Genomic DNA, 11,836 nt, shown 5'->3' with positions numbered 1-11,836 from the left:
GAAAAAGCGAAAAAGGGGTTGTGAGAAGAAAATATATGCGAGGTGGGAGAAAAAAACAAAGCAAAAAGGAAGATGGGACAATAGGGAGAAATGGGGTGACAGGGAGAGAAGAAACGAGAGGAGAAAAGAAAGGGAGGGAGAAGAATACAAAGTAATAGGTGCAGATTAGAGAAGACAGATTAGGAACATCCAGAGTACGAAGAGACGGTAGGTGAAGGAAAGTAAGGTAAAAAAGGATGATAAAGGAGGTTTACAAAAGTGGAAAAGTTCAAAAGTTTTTTTCAAAAGTTTTTTAGACGTCGTGGTATATTCTCTAATTCTCTTACTTGTTTCAGCCATTAGACTGTGGCCATCTATATGTACATATCGCAGTTTATTATTAATGCTTACGGCGATTCCTCCGTGGTGTTGTTTTGCATTTATAATAAAATATATATAAAAATAATTTTTAAAAATATACAGTACAGTACTGTTTCTACTTCATAGAGTTTCACCTATCGGAGGGGATTTTGGAACATAACACCTGCAATAGTTGAGGGATTAGTGTATATACATGTGTGTGTGTGTATACCTACGTGTTTGTGTCTGTTTTTGTCCACTCCCACCATTTGACAACTGGTGTTGGTATGTTTACGTTCCCCTAACTTAGCAGTTCATCAAAAGGAACCAATACAATAAGTGCTAGGCTTAAAAAGATAAGTGCTGGCGTCAATTCATTTGACTAAAACCCTTTAGGGCAGTGTCCCAGCATGGCCACAGTCAGTTGGCTGAAACATCTAAAAGATAGAGAGATTTTAAGTTTTTTGTTTTATGAGGATTTATTGTGATCTAGGGAAACATGCTGTTTCCAATTTTGATAAACTAATCTCTCTGATCCTCCTATTATCACCAGTGATCACACAAGAACAATGGATTCCATCCACCTCTCATTCCCCAAAAGTACGGTCTAATGATTACATTAACTGCTCGAGGCTGGATATGGCTTGTTTCAACATAAAACAGGTAGAATATCTCAAACAGGAGATGGTCAGTTTAAATGCTAAAGTGTTAAAGTATTATTCTGCAACTATCTTTTTAAAGTTCAGAATATGACTTTGTACACCACTGTTGTTGCTTGGCCCCAGGTCAACTCCATTTCCAATTGCAGTCAACCTTTTTTGTTGTCTTTTTCATTATATACAGCCGGAAAGCGGACGTTAAACGATGATGATGATGATGATGACAGCCATGACTATGTGGTTTAGAAGTTTGCTTCCCGCAACATGGTTTAGGGTTCACTGTGTGGCACTTTGGGAGAGTGTCTTTTACTATAGCCCCAGGTCAGCCAAAGTTTTGTGAGTGAATTTAGTAGACAGAAACTGAAAAGAAGCCCATTTGTGTGTAATATACATGTGTGCTTGTGTGTTTGTAAGTGTGTATATTTGTGTCACCTTGTCTTGACAGCACATGGTAGTTGTAAATGAGTGTCACCATTATATAAACAGTGTCATTCATTTCTTAAATTCTGTGGAAACATGTGTGGCCTTTAGAAAACATTACCTTTCTTGGGAAACAGGTGAGAGTTGGTAATAGGAAGGGATCTGACGGAGAAAATTTGCCAAAATAAACTCTTTCCAACCCATGCAAGCATGGAACATAGTCAGCTAAAATAACGAAGGTGATGATGATAATGACAGTGTGTCTAAGACTACATTACATAATGTTCTTACAGTTTTTAGGATGGTCGGGTATAATATAAAGGAGATTTGACAGCTATTTCTAGCAGGTACAATGACAACATAGAGGTTCCTCTTTGACTCGTCTATATACATTTATTGTTTATATGAATAGAGGGCAGAGGTTAGACTTATTACTATATATATATGTGTGTATGTATACACACACACACATATATCCTAAAAATTCTTATTTGGAGTTACAGTTCTCCTAAACAGATTAGAAGATCAAATCTCTCTCATACATTCCTTTTTGGCATAGTATCAACACCAGTAGTAGAGAAGGTATCATGTTCTCTGTTAGAGCAAACAGTCCTATATTCCTGCATTATTTCCATTCATTTTCTAACCACTTTATAAAGAATACTGTGTGCATTTTACTGTGACACCAGCTCTAGACTCTTCTTGAGCGGAGCAGAGGACAAGTCAATACACACACACGAACACATGTGCTAGCATAAAAGCATGAACATGCTAGCTGAAATACAGCAGAGTTGACAATGACATTGGATAATTTTTGTTCAGGATACATATCACTATATCTGATATTTTATCTAAGCATAGACGAATACAGTTGTACTCTTGGAAGCTGTCGGGTCACCCGAGCATAAAAGATGAGCATTATTTGTAATTCAATGGTACAACAGTGTAAGAATTTGCTTTGAGATATACTTAGATTGTGATTTCTGCAATGTGGTGCATAAATTGACAAGTAAAGGTGAGGTATCTTTGCCTCCACTGATTCAGTTGCAAAGTGTTATTTTGAAGAATGTTATTTGGTTGCAGACCTCTTTTGAGTCTTTTTATTATCACTGGATCAGAGATAGTCCCCAGATGGTAACATTTCAAGACCTTTCCAGATAAGTGAATGGTCATTCAAAGAGATTTATAGATTGCAAATTTATTCTGTCCAGTTACCTATCGGCATAGTGATCATTGGCAAACTCCAGAGGTGACACTTTCATTTGCCCTTAGCCCTCACGTCACAGAGTTGTTAATGTTTATTTCAGTTGGATCATGCCCTTCCAATTGCTATAGACCTGTAATGCATCTTACGGCTGTGCCTGTCACCTGTATAGTGAGGAATCCTACATTGGGGAGTAGTAACGACTAGGGTAGGGTAGCTGACTGTTTATTGTGATCATTTGTCTTTTGGTTTCCTCTCGCTTTGCTCTCTTTTACAAACCCAGTGAACATACATATATTTCCTATTTCAAAGAAATTCGAACAATACATATAAGACCCATGTTAAAAAGATTCTCAACAATTCAACTTCTCTGGTTGACATTAAGACACCCACCCCCAATAGGGGCCTTAAGTCCCACATTTTAGAGCTCCATGACATCCATTTTTCAGGAGCAAAATCCTTTTAACAGGTTCCATAAGACTGGAATTTTGGATTCTGTGCATAAAGATCAGTGGTATGGGATACATGTGTCATGATTAGAATCTTTTTAGGGTGTGTAAAGAGGGAAAGAACCCTCATCTGCAATTTTGATGAAATTCGAATCATAGGTATTCCAGTTCATTAGAGAAAATATAACAGAAAAGTCTAATTCTATGATGTGATAGCACCTTTAAAGTAACATGTCTGAGAAGATGAACAAAAGAGTGGTGTCAGAAGAATCAGAAAGGGTGAGTAAAGGTTGCTTGAGTGTAGGGAAAGTAAAATGAGTGAAAGCGGTTGATGGTTAGAATGAGTGATGCTCGATATCTCTATCATTAATCCACACATCCCACTCTCCAAATCACAGCAAGAATCCAAATCAATACATTCAACCACTCCACTAATCATGAACCCTAATGCAAAAAATACACAAAATTTCCAGAGATTTCTAGCTTTGGGGAGGGGATTCCATGTGGTGGTTGTAGTTCTGGGAGACATGATCAGGGAAAGTGTTTAGTGCACTATATGTTGTTGATGGTATGAGAGATACAATATGTATGACAAAGTATTTCATGCACGATGTGCTTGTTATTTAACCCCAGATCAACTTTGATTGAATTTACTCCAGTTACAAAATATTCTGTGCAATTCTTACCATCTATTTCAAGAGACACCAGCAAGATATAGATCAATGATCATAGTATATTGTGATATTCTCTCTACTACAGGCACAAGACTTGAAATTTTGAGGGAAGGGGACTCAACAATTACATTGACGCCCAGTGCTTGACTGGTACTTATTAACCTTGAAAAGATGAAAAGCAAAGTCAACCTCAGCAGATTTGAACTCAGTTAAAGACAGTTAATACATAGATACTTACTGTACAAACAACTTACATTTTGAAATCATATTCATTAAAAAATATTTCTAAATGATTAAAATATTGTGTAAGTCAAAAAGTCGACTTTCTATCCCACTCAGTTCCTCACACATCATACTCTTAGAGTGACACTTCAAAGCTTTTGATTTCTTTCAGTGTTACAGAGAACAAGTAGCCACACAGTAACAGAATAGCATTTCTCCCTGCATCTCAAGAAAACTGATCTGATATTCTAAACATTGATCTACTGATTGATAAGTCTCCCTCAGTCTAACATGTATTTCTCCAATTGACACAATACCCAGTGTTATCGTTGTTTAACTCCAGATCATTTAATTATAAGTCCATAATTAAAGGGGTTCCAGCCAACACCATTCTGTCTTATTAGATGTATACTTCCCTTTTCCAAGACAGAAGAGTGATGTGAGGGAGATTTGACTGCTATTTATAGTAAGCCATGCAAACCCATCAAGAGTTGAGGGCCCAAAGCAAGACAATGTGTGAGTGTGTGTGTCAGCAGGGGCAGTATTGTTTTAACATCCACTTTTCCATGCTTGCATGGGTCATGGAAGTCAATGGGAGATTTTCTACAACTGATGTCCTTCCTGTTACCACCACACCTGTTTTCAAGCAAGGAAATATTTCCCCATGGCCAGGCAAGTTTTCATGGAAGACTGGAAATTAGTCTCTACTTGTTCATTCATAACTATCCTATGATGTCAAAATAAAACAAGAACACACACACACATACATGTATACTCACATACACACCTATTTCACTTTCCATCTACCAAACCCACTCACATCTCTGTTATTGTTCTGGACTGACCAAAGCCTGCAGTTATAGAAGATACTTGCCCAAGATAACAAGCAGTGGCACTCAAAACCAAGTGGTTGGGAAGCAAACTTTTTAACCACACAGCCATGCTTGTGCCTATACACACACATCATTATCATTACCAATTTACATTGTTTTCCATCCAGGGATGGGTTGGAGTAGTTCATTGTTTCATTTTAGCTTGGTCCCTGCTTTCTGTCATCAACTACTTTGCAAGATGCATTGGATGCATTTTAGAGGTTACACTGTCTTAGACAGGCCAAAGCAAAAGAGTCCCCTTAACTCTATGATGTCCCTACTTGTCTGTCAACCACTTTATAGAATCCATTTTATTTTACATTTTATTGTGGCACCAGCACAAGAGAGGTTACCTCAACAGGTAAGACAAAGGAAGTACTCACTTTTTTACATTGTCTTCAATCAGTCAGGATGTGACTAAAGTGAAGGTGATTGCAGAAGATGAACTAGAGTGAGAAGGAGAGTGAAAAGGGAACATGAAAGGAGAAACCAAGTTATTGAGATGATAGTGTAGAAGAGGAAGAAATGGAAGAGAGAAAGAGAGAGGAATAATGAAGAAAGGCAGTAAAAGAAAGCACTGTGTAGAGACAGTAATGACAGTCACATGTTTACAGGTAGAAGAGAGAGGGTAAAGTGATAGGTGGCTGAAAAAATGGTCAGTGAAAAGGAAGTGTGATGGCTGTCATAAATGAGTGACGTGGAGAAGAGGGAATGGCAAGTAGTGATATAGAAAAGTAATGTTAGTTGCTAAAATAGAACATGACTGGTGGATGTCCCCAAGAGATGGCAATAGAAACAGTGACCTGAAAGTGGGGTGGAAGGGGTTATAAAAGCAGACTGCATAGGTTGGATAAATGGGGAGGGGAGCAGATACAAATGAATCTAATGCAATTCCTTGTAACAAAGGTCTTGTAATGGTAGAGAAATACTTGTGGCAGCCATATGCTTGTTGACAGAGAGGAAGGGCAAATGAGTGGCATGGTGCAGCGAATAGTAGAAGGGACAATAGAGAGAAGGTTACTGAATAGGCAAGAGGAGCAGCAGGTGGAGACATACGAGGAACCAGATAAGTGAAAGGTTCAAAGATATATCCCACCCTCTGTCACTACCTCCATTTTAACACATGCATCACATTGGATATACAATAGTGAGTTATGGCTCCCGACTCATACAGGATGTTAGTAACACCAAATAAGAATTGAATTGAGATGATCTGCCTCAACCATGCCAGCAAGGAGAAGCTGACACAAGACGATGACACACACACACACACACAAAATATAGCATGTACATACACAAACACATTTATGCACAGAAATGAGATCAAAATGGTGTGTATGTGTATGCTATTATCCAGGTCAGCCCTAATCGAAAAACCGAGAAAGTCGTTCCAGTGGTGACCATTCCGTCGTTTTAAGTATGGTGTACAAAGGACTGCCTAGCTCAAGGTGTTCTTCTTTTGTTAAACGACAGAATAATTTGACATTTGGCGACTATTTCTCGCACATCAAACGACCCGCATACGGATTTAGCTACTATTTCTAGCTCAACATCGTATGTGTCTATATATATACGTCTATTACAAACGATATTAAACAATGATATGGTAGATTATTTGTATGTTGTAGTACAGAGATTTAAATCCTAGAAACATTTTTCTCATTTAGATTTTTAAGAATCTTTACTGATATAGTTCTCAAGATTAAAAACAAGCTTCGGAGTTAATGACATAATTTAGAACAGATAATCGAGTACTTCTTTGGAATAATTATGTCATTCAAATGTCTTTTTATTACTCTGATTTATTACGTGTAATAACCAAGAAAGGTGAACGGATACTTTATAACAGGACACTAAACATTTAGTTCATATCCACCAGCATCCCAAAGCCCGTTGTATGTGTATAGGAAGTTACAACAGTCTTCCGGGTCGTGCGTGTAAGGGAAGAAAAATTCTTTCCAAGCAGTTTCTCAAACAGTCGCTAACTCTCACGAGGATAAAGTGGTGGTTATAAAAGAGATGTCTAGATTTCACTTAAGCGATATCTTGAAACTCCCAATCCAGGATGCTTAAGTAAAAATAATTTCTTACTTAAGCGGACAAGGTTTCAAATTTAACGGAAAGATGTTGTAATGCTTTCGCCTTTTCCGGGATACTTAAACGCTAGCCAAAGACAAGTGCAATGACCAAGGGAAGTTATGAACATTAAAGATAATAATAAGAGAAGGGAGGGATGTTATTTTGACACCATCTCCAATTGGAAGTGATGTTTAATTTTTCTATTTGATACAAGTTTATATTTTATCGTAATTTCTTGAAAAGCTCTATTGAAATTAATATCATTCAATAAAATTAAAATTACGAAACCATTAAAAATATATAAAAAGCAATGATGAAAAAAAATTAACGATGCTCACATGTAAGAAATATAGTTGAATTTACAGTTTCTTTAACAGAAATTCTTCTGGGACAGTAATCCAAGCTACAGAAATAGCAGAAATAAAATAGAGTAATAATAATGATCAATAAATACACAAAATTTAAAAAAATACACTAGCGTATTTTAAATCACGTTTCTCAAATAAGCTGCATGAAGGATTTAGTAGAGATAAGTACTATAATTGATCTTTCTCAACAAGTCTTTAGTGGTAAACAAATCTTACATCAGATTGAGAGCGATTTTTTTTTTTATCATGGATCAAATGCGAATACTATAGTTTCATAGTTTATTATACACACCTACATAGAAACGTGTGTGTGTGTGTATATATAGGTTCCGACATATGCACTATACAATATATCCATTTATCACTGTAGGCATAATAGGAGAGAGAGAGAGAGAGGAAGAGAATGCAAGAAAGTTAATTGAATTTCAAATTAGAGATTCTACTGATTACAGCAGACAAAGGTAAGAAACAAAAGAGAACATCGATTAGCAATAAACAATGTCGCTGTAAAGAGATAACAAATGTAACTGACAACTATTTATCCGTGGACAAAACAGGAGGATAGGGAGGTTAACTAAAGCCGATTAACAGTAAACACCAGAATAGTTTCGGCTGATTTATAATGTCACTCATAAGACATATTTATTCGTTTACTAATGAAGTATAATTCACCAGAATATAAATCTAGAATCTTAAAATTTCAAAAATTATTTTTAAAGAAAGATAAAGAAAAAAATAATTGATACAAGAAAAATAATTACATTTGATGAATTAAAAAAAAATCTTGTTAATGCTTATACTTTTAGAAAAAGGAAAGGATTAATGATGAAATAATCATAAATACCACTTTAATGCGGATGGAATCAGTCAACAGCTCTGGATCTCATATTAATAAAAGATTTTTGGCTGGAATTTGAAATGCTGGACGCAGTGTAAGTATTCCGACATAACACAATCAATTGAACTTCTAACAGACCGGTGTAACCGGTGCTGTGTAAACGATAAAACATATGTTGGGTAGTGAATACACGGGTGTATTTCTGAAGTATCCCTTTACTAAAAGTAGGTAAAACATCTAGTGTTCGAAAGCATGTTCCAATGTAGTCATTCATACAAAGAAAAAAGTGCAAGAAAGTAAAAATTCTGTTGTGTCCAGTGTATACAGGACTAACTCTTACATATGGTTAGCTTTCACTTACTTTATCACATGGTTGTCAGATTATTCTCGATTGAGAAACCCGTGATGGTCCTTTTTCTTCACCTCATGGTTTCTTCCCATACCCATGTACTATAAATTCCCCGGCTGGAGTATAAAATTAGTTCATTCATTATATATAGTGTTGCATTTGAATTCGCTTTCATTTTGTTTATTTTATTTTCCAGTGACTTTTAAAAAGTATCAAAGAATAAGATGAAGGTTATATTTAATGGACTTGTTTTTGTTTTTTAAGTATGGGTCCTTTCAGTAATTTTTCCATGTCTTAGGAATTAATGACTGATATCGAAAAACTATGATTTGAAATAGCAATACAGATGATCTATAAGGTTTTTACTAATTTTAGTAGTTTCGAGATATATATATATATATATATATATATATATATATATATATATATATATATATATACACGCACTTATATATTGTTGTTGCTTGCTGTATTCTGGGGCTTCGTGAGATCAACGTTAGTAATGTTCCTCTGAATAGTTGCATTTAGACAGCTGATGGAAAAACATAGACCGAGAGGGAATTCCAGTGGGGTAATATTTAGGGATATACTGGTTAGTGCAGGACTCAAGGGAATAACACACTATATACGTTGGTCAGGAATGTCCGAGTAGAGGTGTCATGAGACCAAAAGCTTTGAGGGACAAAGGCCATTGTAGTAGCAGTAGAAAAAGCCAAAAGGAGAAAGCTGGAGTGTGTTGTCATTCAGTTGGGTGACCTTTCATGGGGATGTGGTTTTAGATGTCTGGATGTTTAAGCAGTATACCATTATAGGTCTCACCTTAGGATTGGAAAGAGTTTCTATCGTTGGGGACGAAGTACTCTCGTGTCCCAAAATAGGATTATTGTATAAATTAATATTTTATTAGCCTGAAATACTAAATTTATTGAATTCAGTCTCATTGTATAACACCTTGGACTGACCCAAGCCTTGTGAGTGAATTTGCTAAACGGAAATTGAAAGAAGCCTATCACACACACACACATACACTAGTTTAGATAGAAACAATTAGAAGCATCAAATTGCTGGAGCAGGTGATGAAAGTTACAGTGGGTCATAGTTCAACTAATTAGGAAGAGAGCTGGCCTAGATGAGATGCAGTTTGGTTTTGTGCCAGGGAGAAGCACTACTGATGTCATCTTCCTGATAATGCAACTTCAGGAAAAGCATTTATCTAAAAATAAACTGCTGTATTTGGTTTTTATCAACATGACAGACACCCCACTCCCTTATCTGATGATCAATGTAGAAGCTGGGGATAGATGAATAGTTGGCAAGAGCTATAAAAGCCATGTACAGGGATGCTGTCAGTAAGGTGTAAGTTAGCTATGACTATAACAACAAATTTACTGTACAGACGAGAGTTCACCAAGGATTGGTTCTCAGCCCCATCTTGTTTATCCTAGTAATCCAGAACATAGAGAAATTTAAAACTGCTCTTGAGGGCTTCTTTACTCTGATGACTTTGTTCTTATAGCTGAATCACTACTAGAACTAAAGAAATTTCAGGTGTGGAAGCAAGATCTGAAATCCAAAGGCCTTAGAGCTAATTTAGCAAAGGCCAAAGTCCTAGTTAGCAGGAAAACAGACAAATCATTGATCTCTTCAGGGAGAAGGCCCTGTTCGATATGGTAAGAGGTGCAGTGGTGTCATAGGAAGCTTAACAGAGAAAGTGGTTTTTGTGTGTGGAAAATGTGCAGGTACAATAAACACTAAGAATGTACAGGAAACAGACATCCTCAAATGCCCAGAATGATCCTTAGAAGTAGTAGATAGCTTCTCTCGGTGAATAGCAGCAGAGGAAGATGTTTTAAGAATGTAGTTGCTAGAATAAGAATGGGCTGGCCAAATTTCAGAGAACTACTATCTTTGTTGGTAATAAAGGGCTTCTCCTTCAAAGTGAAAGACAAATTGTCTGATACCTGTAACAAACAACCAGGCTACATGAATGAAACATGGGCTGTGACTGCAGTGAACATATGAAGGCTTCAAAGAAATGAACCCAACATGCTCTACTGGATGTACAATGGAGTGTAAATGTTTTAAAAGAAAAATTGGGTACAAGAGGCATCAGATGTGGTGTACAAGAGAGAAGACTCCACTGGTGTGGTCATGTGATGCATTTAGACGAGAATAGCTGTGTAAAGAAGTGCAAATCTCTAATGATGGGGAAGGAGTAGACCCAGGAAGACGTGAGATGTGATCTTCGGATGGATGTTGAGCCTCACAGAGGAGAGTACAAGTGACTGAGACTTCTGGCAATTTGCTGTGCTTGAGAAGACACATCAAACTAAATGAAATCACGGGTACCCCCCCCCCCACATACATGTCCTTTATGGTCTTTTCCCTCCACCTCGCACATACAGTCATCTGACCAATGTCAAAACTCCCCCTTCTTCCCAACACCTGCTGCAGGACCCACCCTTCACTATCTCTCCCTTGCTTGTCTGCACACTCTCCATGCCTTCTCATTCCTACCACCCACCAGCCACAACAATTTCCCTAACCCTCACTTGCTAGAGTCATGTCTTCCTCCATCTCTAAACAGCTCCTCACACACTTATGGAACATCTCCCTCTATCCCCTCTGTACTACTTATACCTGTTCACTGTAGGTAGGCCCCAATACATCTCCAGCACGCTCTATTTCTCTCTCTCTCTCTCTCTCTCACACTCTGATTGTCTGTCTTCCTTTTTAACTTTCTTCCTTGTCATACTTGGGTAGCCAAGTATTTTCTCTATAGTAAGACAGCTATCATACTTTAACTTCTTGCCTAGCATGCAGCCACTTCCCTCGATTCCACTCCCTCTCTCACCCTAAGAGATCTTGTCTTGAAAATTATTTGGCAACCCTACTGGTGCCAGTGCTACATAAACAAAACACCCAGTACACTCTCTAAAGTGGTTGGCATTAGGAAGGGTGTTCAGCTGTAGAAACCATGCCAAAACAGACAATTAAAGCCTGGTGCAGCTCTCCAGCTTGAAATCTCCTGTCAAACTGTTCCACCCATGCCAGCATGGAAAACAGACATTGAATGATGATGTATATAAACATGAATTGATTTTTTTTTTTTTGGATTGATTTATATGATTTTGAGTAGGTAATTACAGTACTTGGTCTCAGGTCAGACTCTTTATTTATCTAATTTCATATATATATATATATATATATATATATATATATAATACAAAGAATATATATGCATGTATACACACATATATGTACATACTTACATCTACATGTGTATATAGATGCATATCAGGGTACAGGACGTTAGAACAATGAACTACAGACCACAGAACGAACACATAGGAAAACAGATAG

At 37.0% G+C, this 11,836-nt stretch overlaps 1 protein-coding gene across 3 annotated transcripts in view; it reads right to left on the bottom strand.

Moving 5' to 3' along the window:
• The window catches only part of LOC106876032 (E3 ubiquitin-protein ligase RNF34), a 40,706-nt gene extending 32,138 nt beyond the window's left edge, over positions 1–8,568 (bottom strand). Inside the window, exons 1-2 of one of the 3 annotated variants that reach the window (XM_052968580.1) lie at positions 8,486–8,568; positions 7,257–7,321 (exon numbers count right to left, since the gene is read on the bottom strand). The gene's annotated coding sequence lies outside the window, so the exon portion shown is untranslated. Of the gene's footprint in view, positions 1–7,256; positions 7,322–8,130; positions 8,264–8,485 lie in introns of those variants that run through there. The other 2 variants (XM_014924410.2, XM_052968581.1) reach the window with 2 other exon arrangements.
• Positions 8,569–11,836: the final 3,268 nt, after the last annotated feature.

Source organism: Octopus bimaculoides, chromosome 6, assembly GCF_001194135.2.
Source record: "Octopus bimaculoides isolate UCB-OBI-ISO-001 chromosome 6, ASM119413v2, whole genome shotgun sequence".
Classification (NCBI taxonomy): Eukaryota; Metazoa; Mollusca; class Cephalopoda; order Octopoda; family Octopodidae; genus Octopus; species Octopus bimaculoides.
Note: the sequence above shows the minus strand (reverse complement) of the source record. Positions and strands in the feature narration are given on the sequence as shown.